Below are 8,910 nucleotides of genomic sequence, written 5' to 3'. Positions count from 1 at the left end.
CTTGTTAACCGTTCGTGCGCTTAATCTATGAATTGGCTTCATTACTCTGCTCTCCTCCCCACTGATCGCTGCTGTGTGGGGAGCGTTCTAGCGCACTATGGCTGCCGTCGCATCATCCAGGTGGGGCTGCACATTGGTGGTGGTGGAGGAGAGACCCCATTACCTGCGCTTTGAGTGGAGTGTCCAGAAAGAGCTATATAAGTGTAAGCAATTATTATTGAAAAGAGTAGAGAGACACAGCTTTTCGGCCGTGGAACCGAAAACAGAAACATTTACAAACGCTGTTTTGCAAACCTTTACCTTCAAGCAGGTGAATGTGTTCGATTTAAGGAGCTTGATATCACGTTATAACTCGCGAGCAGACTTCGTAATGTGGGAAAGAAAGAGGATTTGTTTATGTAGTTTATATTTATATGTTATATTTGTTTCTCCCGTGTGGATACATGTCGCGTTCACACAACGAAATAGTGCACCGCTACTCCGTCCTTTCATGTGGGTAGAAATGCAATATTATTTCAACCCCATCAAAAAATAAACATTAGGCAAACGAAAAAGAGCATTGTAACTTATGGTTTTCGGATTTGTTATAATAATAACAACCTCTGGTGGCGTATTGTGTTGTGTGTTGTTGTTTTCTGTGTGCGCTTATACTTTTTGACATACTTTTTCTATTTTGTTTTGTATTGAAATAACAACAAGAATAGTCAATAATCAATAATCAATAATCCTTACACATCTGTAGCGATTTTCTGAACACTCCACTCAGAGCTCTTCACAGGTCATGGGGATCCCCTCCACCCCCACCAGTGTGCAGCCCCACCTGGATGATGCTCCAGTCCTCTCCCCACACAGCAGCTCTCAGGAGAGCAGAGTGATGAAGCCAGTTCAGAGACGGGGGTTATTAGGAGGCCATGATGGATAAAGACCAGGGGGGGGGAATTTGGCCAGGACACCGGTGTTAACACCGGATTTAATTGAATGCTTCATAGGTTCATGTGAGGTGATATTCAGTAAAAGTTCAATAATTTTTTTTTAAAAACTCCTTTAGTGACTCTTTAAAAGAAAAAAAAAAGTTTTTTTCACCTATCTTACATCGTAGGCCCTGCCTTTTGATCCTTTACATTTCTAACAGGGTCGATTTTTTTTAAATAAAGGAATCCTACCTAAAAAGCATGAACAGAGGGAGCAGTGCTGGGACCCTTGACTCTTGTGGAGGAAGTTATTTCGCCAAAATCATGACCTCAGCTCTTCCTCCCATCTCCCGGCTGTAGGCGACGCGTTCCGAGAGGCCAGAGGCGGCGGAGACGGGGGGCCCGCGGTGCCCACACGGGTCCCCTGTACGGGCGGGGCCGCCGCCGCCGCCCTGCCCTGCGACCTGGAGCCGCGCTACGAGACGCTGTGGTTCTTCCAGCGGCGCGACGCGCTGGCCCTGGCCGTGTCGGCCAGCAGGAGGCCCGACCGCCAGGGCTTCCACTACGTCGAGAGGCGGGACCCGCGGTACGCGCTGGCGCCGAGCGCCTCGGCCGACCGCGCCGCCAGCCTGACCATCGAGCGGGTCACCCCGGCAGACCAGGGCCTCTACTACTGCGCCGACAGAGACAAGGGGCGGTTTCGCATCGGGAGAGGAGCCAGGCTACAACCCTCTGTGTAAAGAAGCGCCTCCTGTCCTAACTAGAAGGAGCTCACCGAGCTGTGTCTGGAGAGAAGCCAGGGTATTGGCTTTAACAAACTGTGTGAGCAGCTTGTTCCACACCCCCACCACCCTTTGTGTAAAGGAGAGCCTCGAGTTTGCGGTTTTCAACACTCTTCTCTGTAGTTTCCACTGCGGCCCTCTGGTGTCGATGTCTCTGATTGGGAAGACAGGCCCACCGTCTATGCCTGCGCTCGACAGTCGATGTTTTTTTTATTTCCTATTAGCACCGCAGACGCTGGTGTCATTGATCTTTTTACCTTGAGTGACCGAAGGTTTTCGATGTCCAATGCGGATCTGTGCTCGTTTAAAAAAAAAAAGAGGACAGACATTTCATTCGGGCTGAGCGGTGTCTCTGTGGCTGAGGATCTGCGTCTGTGACTGGAAGGTTGCTGGTTCAAATCCCATGGCCAGTGGAGGAATCCTACTCTGTTGGGCCCCTGAGCAAGACCCTTAACCCCAACTGCTCCAGGGGCACTGTACAATGGCTGACCCTGTGCTCTGACCCCAAGCTCCTCTCCCTGTCCGTGTGTCTATGTATCATGGAGAGCTAGCTGGGGTATGTTAAAGAGATAATTTCCTAATGCGAGAAATTGTAAAGGGTTAATAAAATGATGCTATTTAAAAGATGAATTGCGACGGCTAATGAAGATGAAGCTGGGTCATATATTACTGTTTTTCTTGCTCAGAGGCAGCGGTGCAGAGCGAAGGGCAGGCTTGCAGCTCCCCTGCCTGCTGATCCTGTCTGCCCTCCTCTCCTCGGTCTGCGTCTTCTACATCTTCCACAGAGGGGGTAGGCAACGTTTTTTTCATTTTGTGTCTGCCCTGTTAAGGTCAGGATCTCGCCCAGCTGTGTCTGGAGAGAAGCCAGGGTATCGGCTTTAAAAACATGGCTCAGCGGCTTGTTCCCCCCTCCCACCCCCCTTTTTGTACAGAAGTGCCTCGTGTCCTGACTGGAGGATCTCGCCCAGCTGTGCCCTGAGAGAAACCAGGGTACTGGCTTTAACAACATGGCTGAGCAGCTTGTTCCACACCCCCACCACCCTTTGTGTACAGAAGCAACTCCTGTCCTGACTGGAGGAGCTCATCCACCTGTGTCTGGAGAGAAGCCAGGGTATTGGCTTTAACAACATGGCTGAGCAGCCTGTTCCCCACCCCCACAAGCCTTTGTGTAAAGACGTGCTGCATGGCACACTGCTTGTGGTTTGGCTTGGTCCCGCTTCTGTGTATAGACTTAAAGAGACGTTAACTCGAAGTGAAAGGGGGGTCTTAATCTCCCCACACCCAAAAAAATAAGTCATTTTATTTCTGTTTGTGTCTTTTCAGCAAAATGCGGACGACAAACCTAAAAGGCATGAGGGAGAATCCCAGCTTCGGCAGTCGATATTTGTTTTTCCTGAGACGACCTGAACTACCCCCCAACAGAACACGGCACACCGGACCCTCTACAATATAATCCGCCCTTGCACAAACCCGCAGAGCTGCAGGTCAGCACGGTATCCCCCCTCATGCCCGCCGCTGCACACACACACACCCACCGGAAATGCCTCTTCTTTACCAGAGAGCTGACTGGAAGTCGAGAGCATGTCAGAGTAAGAGTGAGGGCCGCTAGCGGCGAACCTGTTTTCTTTCTTTTTTTAATGCAAAACCAAAAAGAAGGATCTGAACACGAGCCGTTTATTGCGCTGGGCTCTGGGGCTAGGTGGAAAGGGGGGGGATTATTTTTAACACAATTACGTGCTACTACTAAGATTCCTGCATTTTCTATTGATTCTACGCGTTCCTTCCATGTGAAATGAAACACCCCATGTCGCGACAGGCTCGGCTGCAGGAAAGACGGGCTTTAGTTCTGTTTAAAACAAAAAAGAATACCCGCCTGTAGGTGACTTTCGCTCTGCAGAAGAGCTTTGTCATGGTCTAAGCAGTCAGGATGCTACTCTGCGGTTTTTAAAGCGCCGTTCCGGGGGGTCTGCAGTAATTGTTCTCGCTTGTTGTGGACTCCTTCCTGTTTCTTACTTTTTGACGTCGGAAAAAAAAATCAGTTCCCCCCCAGAGAATCGTTACCTCTTGTTACTTTTGAGCCGGTGCAAGATGTCATATGAAAAAGGAGCACGTGTTTATCTGTGTTCATCTGTGGATGAAAACGGGTAGTTTGGACGTGTACCAAAACAAAACCGCCCCTGCTTTCACGCTTATCACGCGGAAATACAATAGGACTGAACCTCAAACAACAAATCACTCCTGTCTGTCTTGTTGGGTCGTGAGTGGTTGATTTGTTCCAGGGGCTCATCCAGCTGTGTCTTGAGAGAAGCCCGGGTATGGGCTTCAACCACAGGGCTGGGCAGCTTGTTCCACACCCCCACCACCCTCTGTGTAAAGATGTGCCTCCTGTCCCATCTGTGTCTGGAGAGAAGCCAGGGTATCGGCTTCAACCACGGGGCTGGGCAGCTTGTTCCCCACCTCCACCTTCCTTTGTGCAAAGTAGCACCACCTGCTCTCTGTCTGAAATGCACTTCCTTTGTGCCCTCTTGTCCATGATTCAGTATTCAATCTGAAGAATACAGCTGGACTGACGTGGCCAGTGACCTTTAAGGATTTAGAAAATTGTATCACATTCCCCCCATTCTCCTCTGTTTGAGAATAAAGAGATCCAGTTACTTATCCCTTCTTTTCAGCACAGAAATGTATCCTATGTGGTCCCAGAGCAGCGATGTCTTTTTGAGTAAAATCATATGTGGCATTCTCACCAAGGTGTGGACTATGGCGTGCAAGTGGAACATTGCGTGGTTTTGTTTTTTGCAGCAGGTACCCTTGTGTATGAACGCACATTTCTGCACTGTACCGGGGCATCTGTGAACAGGAAGTTGCCGTCATAGAAAGACCGAGGTTGTTGCATTCCTCGCCGCCTGCAGCAGAGGAATACGTGGGGGGGAAATTAGACGAATATTAAGATCTGGTCATGTACATGAAACGGGTTTGTGTGTGTGTGTACACTGCCCCATGATGGAGATTCGCTAGTCGTTCTCCAGAAACAGCAGTGAAACGGGGATCAGGGGGCAGGAGTGGACGCTCAGAGGGTGTGCGTTTTGGAAAGGAGAACGAGTGGCGCTACTTTACACAAAGGGTGGTGGGGGTGGGGAACAAGCTGCCCAGCCGGGGTGTTAAAGAGGATCGCCTGGTGCCCGTCAAGACACAGCTGGATAAGATCCTCCAGTCAGGACAGGACAGAGAAGGCGCTTCTTTACACAAAGTTTGGCGGGGGTGGGGAACGGGCAGCTTTAACATCCTGTGTTGTCCAGCCCCACCTGTGTGTGTGTCTGTCTCCCTGACTCTGACAGAAGCTTCGCAGGGCACCAATGTCCTCTGCTGTCCCATCCTCTGCTTTTTGCTTCGCTGGACTACCGAGGGGCTGAGTTAGTGTGCAGCCACATGAGTGGTTTAATCACCTATCTTCTCCATATCTCTAAATACTGAGCTGCTCCTGCCTGATCTCTCTCTCTCTCTCTCTCTCTCATCTTCATTAGCCAGAGGTGTGCTCACTCTGTGGACTCCGATTCTGAGTGATAGCAGTATCTATTTTTTTCCTCAATTGAATGCTGACTGAAATCTCCACGTCGATAGATAGATGGGGATGGTAGGTGTGTGTGTGCATGTGTGATCCTGTAGAGTAGAAGTTAAGCCGATAGACACGTCATCGGAAGATTCTGGTTTATTCTTACTGACAGAAACGGATTGGTAAGTGAAGAGATGGGGTTTGTGGCATGGGTGGTGTAGGTTTGAGCCTTGCACCCAGCTGGTGGGGGGTTCAAGTCCTGCCTGAGTCTGCAGGTTTGTTGTCAAGTCCTGCTGATATTAAAAGGTTGATAAATAAAGAGATTAGACTTTCTGTGTGTGTGCCTTTATAGAGTATAGGTTTAGACTGTGCATCTCCTAGATGTGTGGTTGCAGCCTCAAATCCTACCTGAGACCTGTGATTTCATTTCAAGCAAATTCTTACTAATAGTAACACATTGATAAGTAAAGAGTTTAGTGCTGTGGTGATATGGGCCTATAGGGTTGGGGGTTAAGACATGTTCATACATAAACAAAAGGGGGGTCTATGTCAGGGTGGGTCTGTAGAGGAGAGATTAAGATATGGGGTTCTGGTCTTGCATGCTGCAGCCTGTCTGTTTTCAAGTTCATTCTTACTGACATCAACACATTGATAAATAAAGAGATTGATCTCTTGTATGTGGGCAGGCTTGTAGCATAGTGGTTACATCCCTAGATTTGGGAGTGGGTGGTGGGTTCAAATCCAATTTAAGCCCTGATCTTCACTTTAATTCTTACTTAAATATCAGAACCTTCATAAATAATGACACTGAGGTCAGGGGAACATGGTGCTGTGGTTTGGAGTTTAATGCTCTGTGCTCATAGGTGTTAAGGTGTGGGCTCAAATCCTGGTTAGAAAGGGAGCTTTCTTTTCAATTTCTGACTTTCAATTTCTGTAGAGTAGGGGTGAAGGCTTTGCGCTCATGTTTGTCAGGTTGTGGGTTCAAATACACCTCCAAGTGTCATTTTCAGTTACAGTCTCCCAGAGAGGGGCACATTGATAAGGAAAGAGATTGGAGATGACCTGGTTTGGCCCTTTAGTTAGTAAAGGCTGTGGGCTTGTAACTCTGGGAGTGTGGGTTCAAATCCTGCCTCAGGACCAGGGGTTTCTTTTCAATTACACTCTTAATAAGAGTAACACGTTGATAAGTAAAGAGAATGGGTCTGTGAGTGTATGTCTTTGTTGAGTAGGGGCTAGGACTCTGGACTTGTGGCTGAGTGGGTGTGGGCTCAAATCCTGGCAATAATTGCATGTTGTTTGTCAGTATAATTCTTAGCAACAGTAACACATTGCTAAGTAAACAGATAGGGGTTGAGCTTTTAGGCCCAGAGGTTAGGAGTCTGGGCTTGTGGCTGACTGGTTGTAAGGAGGAGAGAGTGAGTGGGTAGCAGGGACAGAGCAGAGTATCTAGATTAGCCCAGGGTGAGGGGCTCTTGGGTTCACATTCTACTGAATATGTTGATAGTTTTTGAAAATTTTCAGTAGAAGGTAAACCCCAGAACCCCTCACCCTGGGCTCATCCAGTTACTCTGCTCTCTCTCTCCTCCTTACCCAGTTACCTGCCCCTGCCACTGTCACTGCTCACTCCTGAGCTCAGCACCCAGCCTGGTCTTGAACCTGGGAGAACAGTCTTTTACCTTCTCTTCTATTGATCCCCCCACCTACCCTTATAGTTCCCCTGACTTATCAACACCTTTCTGTCAAGAAGGACTAAACTACAAGCAGACCTGTTTCAGCAAGATTGTAACCCACAACCACCAGACTGTGAGCCCATAGCCTCAACCTTCACACTATGGAGGCACACACTCACAGCGCCACTCTCTTCACACTTATCAGTGTGTTGACATTTCAGGAAGACTTAAACTGAAAACAGACCACAGGTCTCAGAGAGGGTTTGAACCCACAACCAATCAGCCATAAGCTCAGTCTTAGCCTCTACTCTACAAAGGCACCCAGACATAGACCCACTCTCTTTCCTTATCAGTGTGTTATTCTTATAAAGAATGTAATTAAAAATAAACACCTGGCTTGAGGCAGGATTTGAACCCACACTCCCAGAGTTACAGACCCACAGCCTTTACCAACCCTCTATAGCACCACACTGTCCCATCCCCAATCTCTTTCCTTATCAATGTGTCCTTCTCTGTGAGACTATAACTGAAAAGGAAACCAGGGGTGCAAAGCAGGACTTGAACCCACAACCCTTGAAAGCAGCCTCACACTCTTCACCACCACACCACAGGGCCAGACAACCATCAACCCACTCGAATGGAATTGGAAAGAATCATTAAGGCCCCAATAGGATTCAAACCCACAAGTCATAAGCCTAGAGACTCTTCTATAGAGTCACACAGCCACAAGAAATTTAAGTAATGATTAAAATGGAACTAAAGCAGGAGTCACAGACAGGATTTCAACCCACAACCACCCTTCCCTGAGCTTGGGGCCGTAACCACTATCTTAAAGGGCTGCACAGCTACTACCCCCAATCATTTTATTTATCAGTGTGTTGATGTCTGAGAGAATTAAAGTGAAAAGAAACACGTGGTATTCAAACCTCCACCCTTTTAGCTAGCAGCATGGAGTTTTAACCACAACACTATAGGGCCACGTGCATCCCAGTCCCCTCTTTTTATTTATCAGTGTGTTCATGTCAGGACACATTAAACATAAACCAAAATCCACCCATGATTCAAACCCAGAACAATCCAGCCATAGGTCCAGAACCTTAGGCATTACTCTATAGGGCCATGCACCCTGATCACCTATCGCTTTATTGATCAACGTGGTAGTACACCTGAGCTTGAAAGCAAAGCTCACATAACTCCCAGCGTTTGAACCCCTGATGCATCAGCTAAGAGTATAGATCCCTCCCTATGCACTACTCTATAGGACAGCAAACAAAGCACCCGACCTTTATTGACTCATGTGTGAATGTCAAGTAAGAATGGAAAATAAACCTCCTCTATTACCAAGGACTGGAACCCACAGCTCCCGGGCTACAAGTCAAGAGCTCTTCCCAATGAGCCCCAATGTCTTCTTGGTCTCCTATCCAACTGTCAGCGGTCACTTGTATTAAATATCTCTCTTATATCTCTTCTTTTATTCTGCAGCGGTTATGTGGCTGAATATCGGGGGGGCAGACTAACTCAAATCGACGTGTGTGTTCGCCTTGAGCAACGACAGACCCATGTCCAGCGCCGTCTTGCTTGAGCTTGGTGCAACTCACACCGCCCCGCTCCTCTTTATCGTTTTCATCCTAAATCTCTCCTGCGGTCACAACCCTCGTGTCTTCTGTTGTCGGAAGTTTTCTCCGTGCTGCCCAGCGCCGCTTGCTACCGGCGACTGCCGTCCTCCGACACCTGACAGGAGAGAGGCCACTGACCCGCGGCACAGGAGGAGGGACTCGGTTTCGCGAACGAGGCGTTCTGATTGGACGAACTCGCGTGGCTAATTATACCCGCTTTTCTTATTGGATGGCTCAGTCACTTCACCCACACAGGACGGGTAACCGCCCCTATTTAAATAAAAGAAATGGACCAATAGGAGAGTCGGTCAGCCCCCCGCAGCCACACACCCCTCAGAGCGCTGCTCTTGTGACGTCAGTTCTCCAGCAGCCAGAGAGGAG

Source organism: Lepisosteus platostomus, chromosome 5, assembly GCF_059453375.1.
Source record: "Lepisosteus platostomus isolate fLepPlt1 chromosome 5, fLepPlt1.hap1, whole genome shotgun sequence".
Taxonomy (NCBI): Eukaryota; Metazoa; Chordata; class Actinopteri; order Semionotiformes; family Lepisosteidae; genus Lepisosteus; species Lepisosteus platostomus.
Note: the sequence above shows the minus strand (reverse complement) of the source record.